Raw genomic sequence first — 19,316 nt, 5'->3', positions numbered from 1 at the left:
CATCTTTTCTTAGTAAACTTTGGATAATTTAAAAGCAACGGAAAACACTTCAGAAAGCCCAGTGTTAGAGTAACAATACCTCTCCAAGACCAAAATATATTAATATCATCAACAACAAGAAAATGTGAACAGCCTTTATAGTTTGGCATGCATTCTTTATAAAGAAAACCATAAAACATTTATTTCTTTTAAAAGTGACCCTCAGATTGTAATGTCTGTCCTGATAGTGCAATAATTCTGAAATTAACAAGCATAATTTTAAAACAGCCAAATCACAATAAAATCTCAAACATCTAATCCCTCAAACCACAACTATCAGTCGCCCAAAATTTGCACGCATTGATCATTTTTACCAAAACCTATCATTAGCAATGATGACCACTATGAACAATCAAGTAATACCTATTTCTAGGAAATCAGACTCTGACTGCAATACAAATACAGTCAAACAAACAAATCCCATCATTCCATCTGTTCTATCATAACTGCTTAGAAGTCATTAAGGCTCTGAAGGTACTTTTCCAACTAGAACACTTCATCAGATATAAAAGTCAACCTGACTGTCCATCAAAATCTGCAGTTTAAGTTACCACAATAACACATATCTCAGTATACTATCATGACATCACTTGCCTTGTAAGCGTTTACTCTTAAGATTGCCCTGGGGTTTGACAAATCAGATACAGAACCAATTAAAAGCAAAACACAAAAACATTCCAATTTAATTCTTCGAAAGTAAGGAGAGCCCCAATAAAGACCAAAATAAAGCTGGTGAAAGGGGAACTTTAAAAAAAATTGCAACCCGGGTCAACCAAAATTCTAAAAATACCATCCCGAACTCAGTACACGGACAGACCAAGTGTTAATTATAATGGGCAGGCAAAAGTTCCCTTGTCAACGACAGGAGGGCAGGGAAGGCCTGCCTTTGTACCAATGCAGAGCTGGAAAGACACATAACTGAAGAAAAATTAATTATTGAACAAATGCTTGCGAGCTAAATTGCCAAACTGCAAAACACCGAGTTATTTTCTGGGTTGGCTTTCGGCAGGGGGAAAAAATGACTTTTTTAATTTAAATTATTCCAGTAGGATCAAAAAGGGGTAAGGGCCCGGCTAGAAAAAGAAAGGGAAAGTTTGGGGGCAGCGTCTAAGGCGGGTGGTGGCGGTTCCACAGCCCGGATCCCCGAGGGGAGACAGGGGCGAGAACGGCATAGCGGCCGCGGGCTGGAAGCGAGGAGCACAGCTGCCGGCCCCGATCCCGGAGGGAGAGTAAGAAGGAAGAGGAGGTGGTGGTGGCCGGGAGGAATGGAAGCTTCGGCGCTGGTCAGTTGTGACCGAAACTCTGCCGGCTCCGGCAGGGGAGGAGACAGAGGGGGTGGGGTCTCGGTCCTCCCTCTACAGGAGGTCGGGGTGAGGGTGGGCCGCGAAGCGCTGGGGGCCGCGTGCGGCCGGCCCAACACCTACCTGCGGGTCCCGGGCAGCAGCCCCAGAGCGAGGCCTAGTGCATCGCCGCCGCCTCCAACCCTCCACGTCGCGCCGAGGCTGCTGCTCCGCGGCCGCCGCCGCCCGGAACCCGGCTGGGCCCGAGCCCGGCTTCCCGCCCCCGCCCCGCGCCGGCTGGCTAGTCGGCTGGCGGAGCACAGGGCCGCCCTCTCGAGCCCAGCTCCGCTCGGGGGTGAGAGGCGGCAGCGGCAGCTCCCTCACGTCTCTCCCGGGTGTCCTGTCAGCCAGCAGTTTCCCCCGGGTCCGCAGCGCCGCCTCCGCCGCTCCTGCCACCGCCTCTCCCACATCCCCGGCCTCCAGAGGAGCCGCCGCCGCCGCCGCCGCGCCGCGACCACTACTCTAGCGCTTCTGCTCCCTGCTCCACTGGTTCCCCTCACTCCGCCCGCCTGCCTCGGCCCGGCTAGGTCCGGGGAGACAGTGTCCGAGGCCGCAGTGAGGCCGCCGCAGCCCCCAGCCCACAATCCACCGCGCGGCTCCGCCGGGGCGGGAGGCCGCGGCCCGGACCGGGGGTAGCTCTCGCCGCCTCAGGAGAAGGCCGGGGCCGGCGCTGGCGCCGCCGGCGTTCCCCCGGAGCGGGGAATACCCCGCGCGGCTGCTCGGCGCCTCCTCTAATCTATTCTAATAGTCCTCCAGGCAAAGAGAGAAACCCACGCTGAACTCGACTTTTCCCCACGACCCTTCCCCCACCCCGATGTGCTCTCGGCGGCAGCCAGGTGCCGTCTGCCGCCTTCTGAGGGACGGTCCGCGAACCCTCAGGGTGGCCTTCGCCCACCCCCCAGACCAACTGACTCCAAGCATCTCTCAACCACCCAGCGCCTATTAAGAAGATACTTCCACAACATTCCACCTCTCCTTTCACCCCCTTCAAAGTGAAGGCTGCTCAGAATTTCCCAGTTAAGCGTCCTTTTAAAGGTTTAAGGTGACCCCTCCCCAACAATCCACTGGACTCTGGAAACTGCATTGTCTCTCTCTCGAGGCCTTCCCTCACCAAGTTCTTCTAAGTTTTCCCCTAGTTCCAGGCCTTCCTTCCAGGCACCTATCAAACTTCTCTGGCACTGAAATCAGTTATTCCTGCTATTTGACTGAGATGCTTGAAGTGTGTGTATATTATTAATACCTCCTCCCTGTGATTCTCAACGGTAATCCAATTTAGCCGGGTTTCAGAGGGCTGGTGATCTTAATCCAATAACATACAATCCACAAGAAAGGGGATGTCTTAGGATATTTTTTAAAAGAGAGGAAAGGGCCATTTGAGTGCTTACGTCTTAATTTTAGGAAGATTTCTTTCAATTTTGAAATTATTTCTTTGCCTAAAAATATCAAAGTTTCAGGCATTTATAAGACACTTAAATCAAAAGTGAAAATATAAGTCTTACCTTTGGGGATTGAAAAAAATGATTCAAATTTCACTTCTAAGAAGTCACTTTGAAAACTGCAAACATAACTCTTTGTGAAATAATAATTTACACACTAAGGAGCTAAAGTTGGGGGGAAGGGAAGGACAAAAGAGAAGGAAGCAACAAAAATAGCTGAGAGGAAATTCTTACAGTATGTTTTTCAAATTCAATCCTCTACAGTTTTGTAATAAGGAGAATGAGAATATCAGTCTCCAATATGAACTAAATTTAACTTTAAAATAAGAAATCCTCCTAAATCCCCAATCTCATATAAAACCAGATGAGTTTACATTATGAACATATCAAGGAAAGACTCACCAAATTTCATCAAAGGCCAGAAAGGAGAATAATTCACTTTAAATCTGGAATCAGTTCACAGATTATACTAAGAAATATAGCAGGTTCCTATATTTTGGAACATCAGGAAATCAACAATAGTTCAAAAGCTGCCTTAAACCTGGCAGTTTGGCCTTTTAAAAAATATTTGCATTTATATTATACCCCACCTTGTTTCAAAAAGATTCCAAGTTGCTGTAGTTGGCACTTGGGTTAGACAATAGCCACGAAGTATCTCCCAGACACTAGAAGAAGACAGACTGGTTTGCTTTCCTCATCCACCTGTAGATAACATACCATAGGAAGAAAATACACACTGAGTATTGCACTTAGTTCTTTCAGGGATCCAGCATGATTTTATTTTTACTTTTCCACAGAACAGTTCATAATCATGAATCTAAATGTAAAAGTAAATGGTAATGATCAGGTTTGCCAAAAATAAAACAAAACAAAAAACTGTTAACTGGACAAGTAATTTAGAAGTAGATAAATTTCAAATTAATTAATATGTTCACTTGTTATCCCTTGAATCATTTCAGTATTAAAAAGAAAAGCCAATGGTGGTGTGATGAATTGGGCGATTGGGATTGACATGTATACACTGATGTGTATAAAATTGATAACTAATAAGAACCTGCTGTATAAAAAATAAAGTTAAAAAAAATGATGGAATACTGAAAACTTGTATATTACTCCCAACAATTACTGAGTGTATTATTATCACGTGAAATATTATAACATTTCTAGTGTTAGAAGATGTTTGCATCTTCTAAATCAGCTGCTTGATTACTTTGGAAACAATTATTTAACTCTGTTAGATTGCCCTGTTACATTTCTCTTTGACACTGATATTCCACATTTTCATTTGATTACCATAATAGCAACTACCATTTACTAATAATTTACTGTGCTCCAAGATAGGGAAAACCAAGGTAGCATGGTGTATTAGTTTTCTATTGCTATGTACAAATTATCAAAACTTAGTAGTTTAAAATAACACATATTTATGATGTTATAATTTTGTGAGTCAGGAGTCTTGGCACAGTTTAGCTTGGTCTTCTGCTCAGGATCTCATAAGGCTGCAATCAATACATCAGTTATGCTGTGTTCTCATTTGGAGGCTTGACTGGGGAAGAATTTGCTTCCAGAGTCATTCATGTTGTTAGCAGAATTCCCTTTCTTGTGATTGTAGGACTGAGAACCCTAGCTTCTTGCTGTCTGGGGGCTGCCCTCAGCTCCTAGAGGCCTCCTGCAGTTCCTTGCCATATAGGTTTTCTCACTATGGCTGCTTATTTCATCAAACCAGCAAGGCGTGTCTCTAAACTCTCTAAAGTGAGTCATCTAGCAATACAGAATGATATTCTATCTTCACCATGTTCTATGGTTTAGAAGCAAGTCACAAATTTTACTCACACTTAAGAAGAAGGAATTACACAAAGTTTTGAATACCCGGAAGTGGGAATCATGGGGGCTACCCTAGAGAGTCTGTCTACCACCTGCAATGATTAATTCCACAGGCTTTGGAATTCAGCTAATTTTGGGTTTTTCAACCTGCTTTGACACTAACTCTGTGATTTTGATCCCAATTTCTAATCCTTTGTTTCTTCATCTGTCAAATAGGAGTAATATCCCCTTCACAGTTTATTTTTCTCCAATGTAAAGTGAGGGTAATGATAAATTTGTTGTAAGGATTAAATGAGCATTTTAGCACAGTAACTGATAACATGGGAGGCTCAATAAACACTTGTTAGTTTTCTTCCTTTTCCCTCCTCTCTTTTTTTGTTTTGTTTTGTTTTGTTTTGTTTGCAGTACGCAGGCCTCTCACTGTTGTGGCCTCTCCCGTTGTGGAGCACAGGCTCCAGACGCACAGTCTCAGCAGCCGTGGCTCACGGGCCCAGCCGCTCCGAGGCATGTGGGATCTTCCCGGACCGGGGCACGAACCCGTGTCCCCTGCATCGGCAGGCAGACTCTCAACCACTGCGCCACCAGGGAAGCCCCCTCCTCTCTTTTTTATTTTGATCTTGGTCTCCTAGAAGTCCCCACTGTCATTTCTACTTTCAATGGCTACTTTGGTAGCCTGTGTGCAGAGTACGCATATGTGTGTACCTGTGTTTAGGGCCATGCAAACCCAACTCTACTATCAATACCTTTAAAAATAGGACTGTATTGCAAATGTTATCTCTAACTTCAACTAGGAAAATTAAAAACTGATAAACCCATAACATTAGAAGGATAATTATTAAACATAGAGGCTTTGAGAGTTTAGAGAAGTTTGTTGGGATTGACATTTTTTTCCTCCCTCAGAATCATGTTTAATATGCATATGGTACAAAAGACATGTTATTGCATAGTAGTCTTCATGGACTCTGGGTTTGCATCCTAGACCTGCCACTTTCTAGCTGAGTAACCTCAGGCATGTTCAGCTCTCTAAAGCTCAGTTCCTTGTAGGAATAATGATAGCACCCACTTCACAGACCTTCTATAAGGATTACATTTAAAGTATACTTAAATAGCATCACTTACTGCCTAGCTCATAGTCAGTACTTTAAAATGTTAGATATCATACTCATTATTATAATCTTTACTATCTCATTATTATTAGGAAAGCTGTGTTAATGAAAAGTACAGAACAGGAAGCAGCAAGACATGGCTATGAATGAGGTGGGTGAAGTGAGGCATGAGAAGTCACAAAATCTCAAAAGTTCTCGTAAACCAAAGGGCTGCAAGTAAGATAAATGGTCAGAAGTATGAAAATTTGCAAGTCAGAAGTTGGACAAGTAGGAACTAGGGGCCAAGGTAAAATTGTGAATTCTCAACCAAACTGTGAGTAATGCAACCTAAGACATCAGCAAGAGAAGGTCACATAGGGCTTCCCTGGTGGCGCAGTGGTTGAGAGTCCACCTGCCGATGCAGGGGACACGGGTTTGTGCCCCGGTCCGGGGGGATCCCGCATGCTGCGGAGCGGCTGGGCCCGTGCATCCGGAGCCCGTGCTCCACAGCGGGAGAGGCCACGACAGTGAGAGGTCCACGTAACGCAAAAAAAAAAAAAAAAAAAAAAAAAAAAAAGAGAAGGTCACATAAAACAGGTAATTCCTACCTCAGACATGAAGTCTTTTATATAGTTCCTCCTGGAGCAGGAGTCAACCATATGGCATATCTAGTTGCATTTGGAACAGGAAACACAGAGTCCTGTTACTATTGGAAAATAGTGAATAAATTGTTGAATAGATTAGGAGAGTATAGCAATCAGAAATATGGGCATATCCTGACAAATGTAAAATTATTTTCAAATTGGACCATTTCCCTAGAGAAGTAGTTATACCATTTAATCGGTCCGATTATCATATTTTTTCTTATGTCGCTTTTTACAGTATTGGTTCCTTTATCTATGAAGGCTTTGTCTAACAAACTAAGTTATAAGTATTTCCAGGACAGGATTTTCTGTTGTTGCTGCTATTGTACTTTTTAAAATGTCCTACAGAATCTGGAACAATGTACTACATAGTAGACTTTCAATAAATGCTTGTTGAATTAAAAAATAAATATGAATTACTCCCACTTAGTAAATGGTATTTGGTATAATGAATAGTAATAATTCATGAAATTAATGGATGACCTTGAAATCATACTTGACTCTTTCATATTCCACATCTACCATGTCAGAAAATCCTATTAGTTCTACCTATTAGTTCTAGATATACCTTCAAAGTATATCTTGACTAAACACTTCTCACCACTCACATTGCATCCACCCTGGTCCAAGCCATCTTGCCTACAGAGCTGCTAACTACAGCTGCTGGGCTATACACTGCTCATTATGGGAAGCACCATTCTCAGACACTGCAGGGTGAATGATGCTTCTTGGAGTTGTATAGTGCAATGATCCTACTTGCCTGGATTACTGCAAAAGTCTCCTAGCCTTTGTCCCCCACCAGCTTATTCTCAACCCAATAATCAGCTTGATCTTGATGAAACTTAAGTCAGGTCATGTCATGTCATTCCTCTGCTTAGAACACTCCAGTGGCTCTATCTCATTCACAGTAGAAGATAAAGTCCTGGCAAGGCCCTAGTTGATCTCATCCCACTCTTACCTCTCTATCTTTATCTCTTCCTAGTCCCCCCATTTCTCACTGCTGTAGTCATATTGGGCTCCTCACTGTTCCTAAATCCAGGCATGCTCCTGCCTCAGAGTATTTGCACTTGCTCTTCCCTCTGCCTGGAATGCTTTTCCCCCACATATCCTAATGGCTAATTCCTTCACCTTCTTCAGGTCTTTATTCAGATCTTACCTTCTCAGTGAGACATTCCATGACACCCATATTTCTCATTGTAACACCATGTCCTATGTGTTTTTCCACTTTATTTTTCTCCTTAGACTTTATTATCACCTAAGCCCCCATATGTTTTACTTATTATCTGTCTTTCCCCCACAGGAATGTAAGCTTCATGAGGACAGAGAGTTTTGTCTGTTTTGTTTACCACTTTACCCAGCCAGTACCTGGAACAATGCCTGGTGTGAGCTGAGAGCTCCGTAAATACTTGTTGAATAATGAATGAAAGATAAAGACAAACTAGTGCTTATAAACATAAACCACTTTCTTCCACACATTAAGCAGAATGAGTAACCAATTAGTCTAATGTTTTTTCAAGACTTGCCACTGATATGTTATAGGGCTCAAGATTTTTGTTAAGTCACTATTAATTTATTAGATAATGATAGTCTTGGCTTATTTTACAATTGGAGTATTTTAAGTAATAACTATATGGAATTATTTTTTAAGTACGCTATTCTATAATGAAAAGACAATGGTTAAACATCTATTAGAAAAAAAATTTAATTTAAAACTTCTCTAGGTTAAGGAGAAATTTCATTTAAACTTTTCTAGGAAAATTATGGGCAATTTAGAAACCATATATTTTCAGAGAAACAGAAGCCGTGGGTGGCCTCTCAGGGATTTTCCTCAAGAACCACCCTCTACATCAACTGGGTACGTGACTCAACACCAACCATCACACAGAAAGAACCCCCTAAGCAGCAGGAATACAAATTCTTATACCGCTATGTAATATTTTTAAATAGAGAAAAAAATAAAACAGGAAATATTTTAGAAGCAAAACAGAGACAAAAACAACAAACAGTGGTATCATGAAAACAGGACAATTTCACAACATAATCCAGAGTAAAAGATTAGTATAACAATGGATTGCAATTATATAATGGACTTTCGTTGGATACCAAAATGCATCAGAAAGGCCATTTAATTCTCATGCCACTGTCTGGTCATTTTGATTCCGATTCTACCAGGAAGTAAAATATCTGTGTTTTCTTGCCCTATTCTCTTTACTTCTGTGAATTCCTGAGCATTAATAAAAACAAGTTCTCAGTCAGAATTTGATTTCAATCTAGAAGTCTTATTTCTGAAAATCTAGCCTTGATTTAAAACAGTATTTTCCCCTTCCATACTATTATTTATTAACTTTTAAGGATCTATATAAATAAAAATAATGAAAAACTCAAAAGAAAGAAAACATCTTTGAAATCAAAGACTTTTGGAACGGAAGAGGTTTTTCACTTGCACATGAGGAAATGGAGGTCCAAAGGGCTGAGACAGATAACATTTTAGCAGTGGCAGCCGATTTCTAATCAGAAGCCAGGTTTAAGGGCTTCCAGTCCCATGCCGTTTGTCCCACACTATATTGTGGGAATGCCACACCAAGAAATTACTGAAAAAGAGAAGAATTATGTTAAGTGGAATTACTTATTATTTGAATCCAAAAAATGTCAGATTCTCCTTCTTCTCCAAAGAAAAGTTAAGGCTTTCTCGAAAAGTATGGAATTTGAAGGTTCTCAATACTTATAAGAAAAAGACATCTTGTAGGGAAGATTTTGCTTGGAAATAAGTCTTTAATAACTTAGTAAATAATCAATTAGATTAATTTATTATTTCAGGTATTCTTTACCAGTTCACAAATCCAAGAGACAGTTCCTATACTTGGTTGCAAGAATGCAGTATTTTAGAAAATGTATAGCTTATTTTTGTGTGTTCCTCCTTTATAAATATGCAAAAGCCTATTTCCATTCTTCTAAGTTTACCCTAACTTTATTTTACAGCTCAATATGCCCAGCAAAAGAAATGATAAAGAAAGCATACAGGACACATTTACAAAATGTAAATATTTTTGTGTCTAATACACAAAAATTGAAGGTCAGACTAGTGACAGTTTTTTTTCCACAGATCCCTACAACAAGCGTATATCAAACCAGTGAGCAAACAAAAAGCCTGTATAAATGGCTTTGTCTTTATGATTAAACTGGCTCACTGATGCGTGCCAGGGAGTGCTGCTTTGATTCCAGGTGGTCAGCATATCCCTCTAGTTAATGGCATCCAGAGGGAAATGGCTCTCCTCTCTGGCTGTCTGATTCTTTACTGCCTGCCTGAGCTGCCTGCCTTTTGCCCCAGTATGTTAGAGGCTACCTCAGTTACTCACTACTTGTCCCCAGAATGAGGTTAATTTTTTGTCAAAATCATGACTCCTCTTAATGGTGGAAGAAATATTCTGATTCTAAATCTCTTATTAGAATGAAGAGGTAGGGAAAATGTTCCTACACCAACACTCCCTAACCCCCTACCGTCATCCTCATTCTCCAGTAGACATCCAAACATCCGTTCACACTCAGTGGATATTTATCAAAGATGTTTCTGGGTCCTAGATGCTAGCAGTAAGCAAGATTGATTCAGTTCATGCTCTCATAGCACTCACAATCTGGGGGTGGTTTGGAGAGGGAGTACAGAAAAGAGACATTCAACAAATATTATAGAAAATGTTCAACAGTTGGGATACATGTCATGGAAAAGTAAAAGAAGCTATGAGAGCTTGTAAAGGTGAGTGTAACTTAATGTAGGTGAACAGGGAATCCTTGCCCATGGAAGCAGCATTTAAACTGAGAAATGAATAGGAATTGGCCAGGGAAGGGGAATAGTGGTGGTGAAGAGTCCCAGGCAGTGGAAAGAGCCAGCAGAAAGAAACTCTGAGACATGAAGGAGCTAGGTAAGCAGAGGGAAGAGAGAAAAGGCTGAAGAAGGCCTAAGCCAGACCATTCAGGGAGTACAGGTCATGGTAGAGTTTGGACTTTATTATAAGTTTTTAGAGGGCTCTGGGGAAAGAGATGACACAAGCATGTTTTTAAAGGATCAGTTTGACCACTCTGTGGAGAATGAGTTAGTGGAGATAACCAAGAAAATGTATGGCACTAGCAGCTAGAAAGGTATCTCTTATGGACTGAATGTTTGTGCCCCCCATACCCAAATTCATATGTTGAAGCCTTCATCCCCAAGGTGATGGTATTTGGAGGTGGGAACTTTGGGTGGTAATTAGGTTTGAATGAGGTCATGAGGGTGACGCCCCTATGGTGGGATTAGTGTCCTTATTAGAAGAGGAAGAGTGAGAGATATCACTGTCACAGTGAGACACGGTGAGAAGGTGGCTCTCTGCAAGCCAGGAAGAGGGCTCTCACCAGGAACTGAATCTGCCAGCACCTTGATCTTGGACTTCTTGGATCTTGGATCTCATAACTGCTAGAAATATTTGTCTGTTGTTTAAGTGACACAGTCTACAGTATTTTGTTATAGCAGCCGGAGCTAACTAACACAGTGTCTGAGTGGTCCAGGTGCTGGGCTAAGGTGGTAGTGGTAAAGACAAAGAGCAGTAGACAGATTGAGAAGTATCCTTGGAGACAGAATTGACAGTACTTGGTGACTGGTTGGACAAAGGGGCTAAGAAATAGGTAGATGTAAAGGATGATTCCTAGGTTGATGATTCCTAGGTTCCTGACAAGAGCAACTAGGAGGATGGTGGGACTATTTAATGAGGTAGGAAACACTGGAGGAGGAAAAGATTTGGCACCATAAGTTCAGTAATAGACATGTCCAATTTTGGATGTCTATGTACTAGCTATCTGGAAATACTAAGGAGGCAGTCAGATATATGGGTCTGGAACTAAGAGAGACCTGAATGAAGATATAAATTCAGAAGTTGTCAACATGCATTTAATAATTGAAAGGATGGATGTGTATGAGATTCCTGAGAGAGTACAGAGAGATAAGAAGAGAAGAGGAGGGAAAGTAAGGGAAGAGAAAAGAAGGGAAGAGGGCCTACGACTGACCACAGATACATACAACAAGCATACATCAACATATATCAAATCAATGAACAAAAAAACATTTATATAAATGGCTTTGTCTTTATGATTAAACTGGCTCGCTTATGTGTGTTAGTGAGTACTGCTTTGATTCCAGGTGGTTTAGCATATCCCTCTGGTTAATGGACTAGGTCCTAAGAGGAGGAAAAGCAACCAGGGGAGACTAGAAAGAGGAACCAGAGAAATAATAGAAAAGCCAGGAGACCATGGGGTCACAGAAGACAAGGAAGCAATTTTTTTGGAAGAAGATGGGAGTGGTCAACTATGGCAAATAAGATGTGTTGTCCATTAGATTCAGCAGCCTGAAGGTCACAACTGATCCTACCAAGAAAAGTTTGGTAGTTGGTAGAATTAGAAGCAGATTATCATGAGCTGAGGACCGTTATATGAAAAGAACAAAGAATGAGTAAACTGTTTCTAAAAGCTTAGTTATAAAAAAAAAAAAAAAGTGGAGTAGGGGGAGGGACCAATGGAGTGGTAGGTGAATGTAAGGGAGGATTTTCTTAATATGGTACATATTTGAACATGTTTGAATTCCCAGAAGTTCTCTTCAAAAAAAAAAAAAAACAAAAAGTAACTCCATTGGGCATAATAATTAATTTTCTCCCAAATATTTTTCACTCATGTTATTCTGTGGGTCAGGAGATCTAATATCACTTAAAACTTTTGATTGAACTTGACAAAAAAAATCTGGCTTAAGCTAAAAATTGGGGGGGGGGGAAATTTATCACCTTATGTAATTAAAAAGTCCATGGTTGGGGATGACTTAGGACATGGTGATATTTAGATGCTCAAGCAGGAACCAATTTTCCCCATCTCTCAGCTTTACTGTCATTCATTTATTCATTTGAAAATATTCATTGAAAAGCTACTATGTCTATTTTAAACACTTGAGATACAATGATACAAAAAACAAACCCACTTTCACTACTTCTTTTCAGCATTTAACTGGAGGTTCTAGCCAGTGCAATAAGTTAAGAAAAAGAAGTTTTAACAGTATAACAAATAACAGTATTATTTATGGGAATAAATAAAATTGTTATTATATTTATGTAATATAACTGTGTATTTAGGAAATCTCAGTGAATCTACAGATATATTACTTGAATTAATTAGCCAGTAAGGTTGCTGGATACAAGGTGTGGGAGGTAGAATTCTAAGTTGTCCCTCAAGATTCTGGTCCCCTGGTGTACATACCCTATGACATTCCCTCCCCTAAAGTGTGGGTGGACCTGTGAATGAGATTTCACTCACATGATTAGTTTATTGTGTATGGCAAAGGTGAAGAAATTTTGAAGATGTAATTAAGACCAGTTGAACTTGGGGTAATCAAAAGGGAGATCATCATAGTGGCCCTACCTAATCAGGTGAGCCCTTTTAAAAGAGCTTAGAGGTCAAAGATGTCAGAAATCAGATATATTTGAAACAAGAGAAATGGTATCCTGCAGGCCTTGAAGAAACAGAATGTCATACTCCAGAGAGGACTACATGACAGGAAACTGCAGTGTCCTCTAGGAACTAAGAGTGGCTGCTAAATGACAGCCAGCATAAAAGAGGAACCTCAGTCCTACAACTGCAAGGAACTGAATTGCAGCAATAATCAGTGAGCTTGGAAGAGGACTCTCAGCCTGAGGTGAGATCATAGGCATGGCTGACACCTTGATTTCAGCCTAGTGAGACTTTGAGCAGATGACCTAGCTAACTCATATCCAGACTACTGACTCATGAAAACAGTGACAGAATAACTTTATTTTTTAAGATGCTAGGTTTGTGATCATTTGTTATGCAACTATGGAAAACCAATATAGAAGGTCAACATGCAAAATTCAATTATTTTTCTATATAACAGCAACAAACAGAAAAAAAAATTAAATTGTTACCATTTATAATTGCACAGAAGTATCAAATACCTAGGAATAAATCTAATTAAAGAATGCAAGACTTATCTACACAGAAAACTATAGAACTTATGGAGGGAAACTGAAGATAACCTAAATAAATGGAAATATGTGCATTGTTCATGGATTCGAATTTCAATGTTGTAAATATGTCAATCTCTCTAAATTAATTTATAGATTCAATGCAATCCCAATGAAAATCCTAACAGATTTATTTGTGGAAAATAGCAACCTGACTCTAAAATGTATATGGAAATGCTAAAAGCCAAGAATAGCCAAAACACTCTTAAGAAGAAGAGTAAGATAGGAGGACATACTCTACCAGTTACCAAGGTTTACTATAAAACCACAATGTAATATGGCATGGTATTAAGGTAGCAACTAAAGATAAAAAATTCTTAAACCTCTTACAAATCAAAAAATAAAAGACAAGTAACTCAGTAGAAAAATGGGCCAGGCAGTTGAACAGGCACGTCATGGAAAAGGATATCCAAATGGCCACATGAAAAGGTATTTAAACTCATTAGTCACGAGGAAAATGTAATATGATATACTATACTACACATCCACACTTAAAAGACTGAAAATACCAAATGTGGCCGAGGATGTGCAGGAACAGGTACATAACAGGGTGAATTCGTGTGATCACTTTGTTCTTTTAATTAAAAAAAATTTTTTATGGTACGATCATTTTGGAATGTAATTTGGCAACATCTTCTAAAGTTGAACATATGTACACTCATGTACACTCTATGACCCAGCAATTCTATTCTTAGGAATATATCTGATAAAAATGCGTGTATATGTTCATCAAAGGCATTTATAATAATGTTGAGTAACAGAAGCCAGACACACAAGAATGAATACTATACTTCTATTTACACAAAGTTGGAAAACTCAAAACTATGGTGTTAATAGTCAAGAGGAGAGAGCAGGTAGTGACTGGGAGGAGTATGAGGCGGGTAATGTTCTATTTCTTGATCTGGGTGGTAGTTAAATATGTGTATTCACTTTGTAATAATTTTTTACTCAAATTAGTTTTGTGTGTTTTCTTCTGTATGTGAATGATGTATCAATAAAAAGTTAAAAGAGTGCCAAGCTTCCTCCCCTCATGGACTTTATATTCTCCTGTGAGGATCCCTACGCTCCTCTGTGTTGGTGGCTTCGATGTCAGGCTTCAAGTGGTGGGAAGAAGTAGGAAGATAGCTCCCAGCAGCTCCTCATCTACAACTTCCCACATTCAAACCAGAAGCCAAGGTAGGCTTCTCTGCTGAGTCTTACAGGCTCAGCAAAAGTTCCAGGTTGCCCCTCTCTGGCCCTGATTGAGGGATGCTCTGATCCCAGTCACTGAGGCCAGTGTGAGGTTCTTAACTGGGAAGCCTGAATCACAGTCAACCTGAAACCAGAATGAAATAGGGTCAACTTCACCAGAACACATAAAATAAGAATGAGGAAAGATGTGGTTCTCCAAAAAAAGAAAAATGAAACAAAACAAAAAACAAAACTGGGGCCGCATTTCAGAAAAGGAAATAAATGTGGGCTGAAAACCCAGGAAGCGTGTACCACGGGTCTCCTGCAAGTGAAAAACCAGATTTGCCAATTCATATTAGGTCAACTTCCCTTTAATCTCTTTCATTTACCACACATGTTTCAGGGATTTGTTTTGCTTACTTCTTCCACTACTAACATGATTGCAAATAGACTCTTTTCTTCCCTTTCATTAGCTGAGAAGTAGGGTACTCCCTGTTTCTATGGCTTTGAGACAAGCTGAAAACAATCAACCAAACAAAAATTAACAACAAAAATCCGTTTAGAGTTTTAAATATCTGTGTCTGCTAGAGACTACAATGGTTAATAAAAATAATCAGACCTTGGAAAATAAGTTCTATTTCCGCTCACCTTCAGAGGCTCCTTTCAGGTGCCTCAGGGGATACCTTCTCTGGTAAGCTTTCTTTACCATCTCCTTCCCTGATCTGAGTTACTCAGCTCCTCTGACTGCTTGCTTACACTGTACTGTAATTTCCTGTTTTCTTATCTGTCTTACCCATTGCCTCATATGTTCCTTGAGGACAGGCTTTGGCCTATATCGCTGTATCACCAGTACAAAGCTCACTGTCTGGGACATACACGACGGAGGGTCAATAAATATTTTCTGAATGAATGAGTGCTTCATATCCCACTTGCATCTAATTCTGGTAACAGCCTGTGAGATAGAGATTATTAGCCTGAGGCTTGGAGGGGTAAGGTAGGTGACTTGCCCCAAATCACACACAGGTAAGTGGAGTCAGGATTTGAGCTTGGATCTATCTGATGCCAAAGTCTGGGCTCTTGGCTACTGTCTTGGTCAAAAATCTTCATTTATTTGGAATAAGGTTCAAACTCTAGCTTGCAAAAGTTGTCCATAATTGGATCCTATCTGCCTTTCTAAGCCTTTCTGTCATTCACCTTCACATATCTTTCCTCACAGCCCCTGAACAGACTTGGGTTTTCCTGCCTCTGTTTTTGCTAGGCTCTGCCAACTCTGCCTACTAATCTTATTCCTTCTTCAAGGATCAGCTCAGATGTCATCTCTTTGATGAAATGTTCCCTTATCATTTAGCCAGAAGTGACATCCTCCTCTTCTCAATTTTCATATCCTTTATTTCCTGAGCCATGGACATGGCATTTATGACACACTAGTGTCCTGTTCAAGCTATTAGCAGACCTCTTAGTTTCCATATTAGACTATTGCTCCATGGCCTGTCCCTCTATGGCCCCTCATACAGTGACTTGCACAAGGTAGACTTTAAAAATGCTGGATGAATTAATGGTGGCAATGGTGACTTTTTGGTATGCCACCCATCTCCCTCCCTGTCTAGGGATTATGACTGTGCAAATCATTGTTAAATCTGCCTCATATCTCATATCCTCCTCATATTCCATAGTCTGTGCTCTCTTGGGACTCAAAGGGATCTTCTGCATTCAGAACCACCAGCTCTTAAGTTGGAAAATTGAAGTATAGAAGGGGTTTTTTAAGCTGTCAACAACGTGGTTTCACAAATAGTTTGGTGACATGGCTTTGTGAATAATATCTTTTTTTTTTTTTTTTTTAGTTTAGAAGGCCTAGTGACTGTGAGAGGAAAAAAAATAAGGGAGTTTATTCTAGGTGTTTCTAGAGCTGAGGTAATTTGGTCTGTTAACAGTAAAACCTGAAGTTAACCAGAACCCAATTAACTAGCAGTAATTGGCACCTCCAATGACACAAACACACACACACACACACACACACACATGCGCGCGCGCAGAAGAGGGAGAGAGAAAGAGAGAGGATTTGCCCTTAGAAGAAACAAATGACAAGAACAACACAATATTATCAGGTGCACTCAAAACAACCACTAGCAGCATGTGCCCTCCTCTCTCAAAACATCGTTTACAGAAGGGAAACAACTCAAACTTCTGAATCATGCAACGTGATAGAAAGATAGAAGGGTTTACCAGAAAATTCATTTAATCAGCACATGTTATTTCCCACAAATTGTGGTTAAGCAGTGTTATATCTTAAGACTATAGTGAGCTGCCTAGGAGTTGTGGGCAAGTGTAATTCCTTAAAAAAAAAAACAACTTTGCAAACTTGTTCAAGAATTATAGCAACTCAGCTAACTAGAAATGTAAGCCATTTTCAAAATGAAACCAGAATCCTCAAGGTACAGCTGGAGCAGAAGATTCTGGAGTGCCTTGTTTTCTGCTAAATTGCAGGCTCCTTCAATGATCAGGTTTCAAGTTTTACTGCAGCAACTGACTCAAAGTGATTACTTAGCTTGCAAAAGAGAAGAGTGTAAAGGAACATGACTGAGGTACTGAAAATTGCAATTAAAGAGGGCACATGAAACTTGATCTGTTCCTCCTTTTAATCTGGTTGAACAATACATGGACAAGAACATTTAAAATAAAGTTTAATATTAATGGAAATACTAAAGAAGCAACTAAGATTTCTGGAGACATTTTTAAAGGCATAGTATTTATAATGGCAAAGGGGGACATGGAGAAAAAGGCTAAAATAAGATATATTTTTAACTGAGTAATCACACATATTAGCATTTGATGACAGTCAACAATGTCAAATTTCAGGTGATTAGAACCCAAGAACTTGGTGGGCTAACCCTGAAGACGCTGCTGGAAGAACACAACAATAGCCATTGTAAGGTTGGAGGCAAATTAGCATGGTGAGCAAAGTGGCCAGTACATCAGATCTTCAGATGATGGTGACGATGAGGAGAACTGGCGTGTTCACAGCTACTTCCCCATTATTTGAAAAAAAAATGTCCCTGAGTTTCTTTTTGTTTTTCTCCATTTCTTGGATTACCTTCCCTGCACCTCTTCCTACCTGCCCCACCCCCAACTCTGCATATCCAAATTCTACCTCTTCTTCGAACAAACTTTTAAAAATGCAGTTTATTCCAGAAAGTGATTTCTGCGCTCACTACTAGGAAAAAGCAAGTCTCTTCTCTTTATCCCTCCTCCACACCTCTTGTGAGGCACTAGTCATTTTCTGCCTTATAATATGGATACGTATAATGGGGCTTGTTTCCCATACTAGACCTTAAGCATAAGATTCATGATTTATCTCTGTATTCTCTACCTTATCACTTCTTTCTTATGTATAGAAAGCAACCAACAAATATTTGTAAATAATTATAAATTTGTGTTTAGTGAATGGAATAGTAGAGATGGAGTTGCACTGATGTAACTTTGTCTTATCCAGATTCTCTTTGACCAATGTCTCATCTTTTCAAAGGCTAAAGATGCAGTTCTTATGACTTCATGGGCTAAGGATTATCAGTATTAAGACAACATATGATACACATGTTTTAGAATCTTTGTGTGAATTAACTTTATAAATTTAATTATATTTTAATGCCAGAGGGGTTTTGCTATTTAGAGAAACCATGTATAGGATCCTTTTGAAATACTTAGCTCCTCCTAAGTATTTTGCTGTAATTTTAATGCATGGAGATAGTTTTTTATTTAAAAAAATATTTATGTACAATAAAAGTCACTTTTTTGATGCCTAGCATTATAAGTTTTGACAAACGCATAGAGTCACATAATTAAGACACAGGACAGTGCCATCACTCAAAAAGTTTCCTGATGCTGTCCCCTTGTTAGTCCATCCCCTCACCACAAACCCTTGACAACCACTGACCTGTTCTCTGTCCCTATAGTTTTGCCTTTTCCAGAATGTCATATAAATTGAATCAGATAATATATAGCCTCTTGAGTCTGGCTTCTCTCGCTTAGCATAATGCATTTGAGATTCATCCATATTGTTGGCATATCAATAATTTATTTCTTTTAATTGCTAAGTTATATTCCATGGTACAGAGGTATTACAGTTGAAGGATATTTGAGTTATTTCCAGGTTTTGGCTGCTATGAATATATCTATTATAAATACTCATATACAAGTCTTTGTGTGAACTATATTCTTTTCTCTTGGGTAAATACCTAGGAGTGGGATTATTTGGTCACATGGTAAATGTGTAACTTCATGAAAACTGCCAAATTGTTTTCCAAAGTTTCTGCAGAATTTTGCATCCCCATCAACAATATATGAGAATTGCTCTACACCCTAACCAGCACTTGGTATTTTAAGTTTTGTTTTTAGAAACCATTCTAATGAGTGTGTAGTGGTATCTCATTGTAGTTTTAATTTGTATTTCCCTAATAACCAAAGATGTTGTGCATCTTTTCATGTACTTACTTGCTATCCATCCTCTTTGGTTAAAATATCTGTTGAAATCTTTTTTTCCATTAAAAAATTGGGTTGTTTATTTCATATGGCTTGCCTTTACTTAAATAATTTTTTAAAATCACATAACTTTGTAGAAAAAGAAGAGAATTAAAATCACCCATGAATCCACAATAGGTGATAACTATTTTTAAATATTGTATATGTACTTCCCATCTATTTTCTTAATGTGGGTTTACCCTAAATTTCCTTGGTT

The 19,316-nt window shown here is 39.7% G+C and overlaps 1 protein-coding gene across 7 annotated transcripts in view; it reads right to left on the bottom strand.

Moving 5' to 3' along the window:
• The window catches only part of VPS54 (VPS54 subunit of GARP complex), a 124,160-nt gene that overhangs the window by 92,994 nt on the left and 11,850 nt on the right, over positions 1 to 19,316 (bottom strand). For 6 of the 7 annotated variants that reach the window (XR_013830950.1, XM_079940236.1, XM_079940239.1 and 3 more), the window contains exon 2: positions 3,406 to 3,517. The gene's annotated coding sequence lies outside the window, so the exon portion shown is untranslated. Of the gene's footprint in view, positions 1 to 1,463; positions 1,586 to 3,405; positions 3,518 to 19,316 lie in introns of those variants that run through there. The other variant, XM_079940237.1, reaches the window with a different exon arrangement.

This window comes from Stenella coeruleoalba (genome assembly GCF_951394435.1).
Source record: "Stenella coeruleoalba genome assembly, chromosome: 13".
In the NCBI taxonomy this organism is placed as follows: Eukaryota; Metazoa; Chordata; class Mammalia; order Artiodactyla; family Delphinidae; genus Stenella; species Stenella coeruleoalba.
Note: the sequence above shows the minus strand (reverse complement) of the source record. Positions and strands in the feature narration are given on the sequence as shown.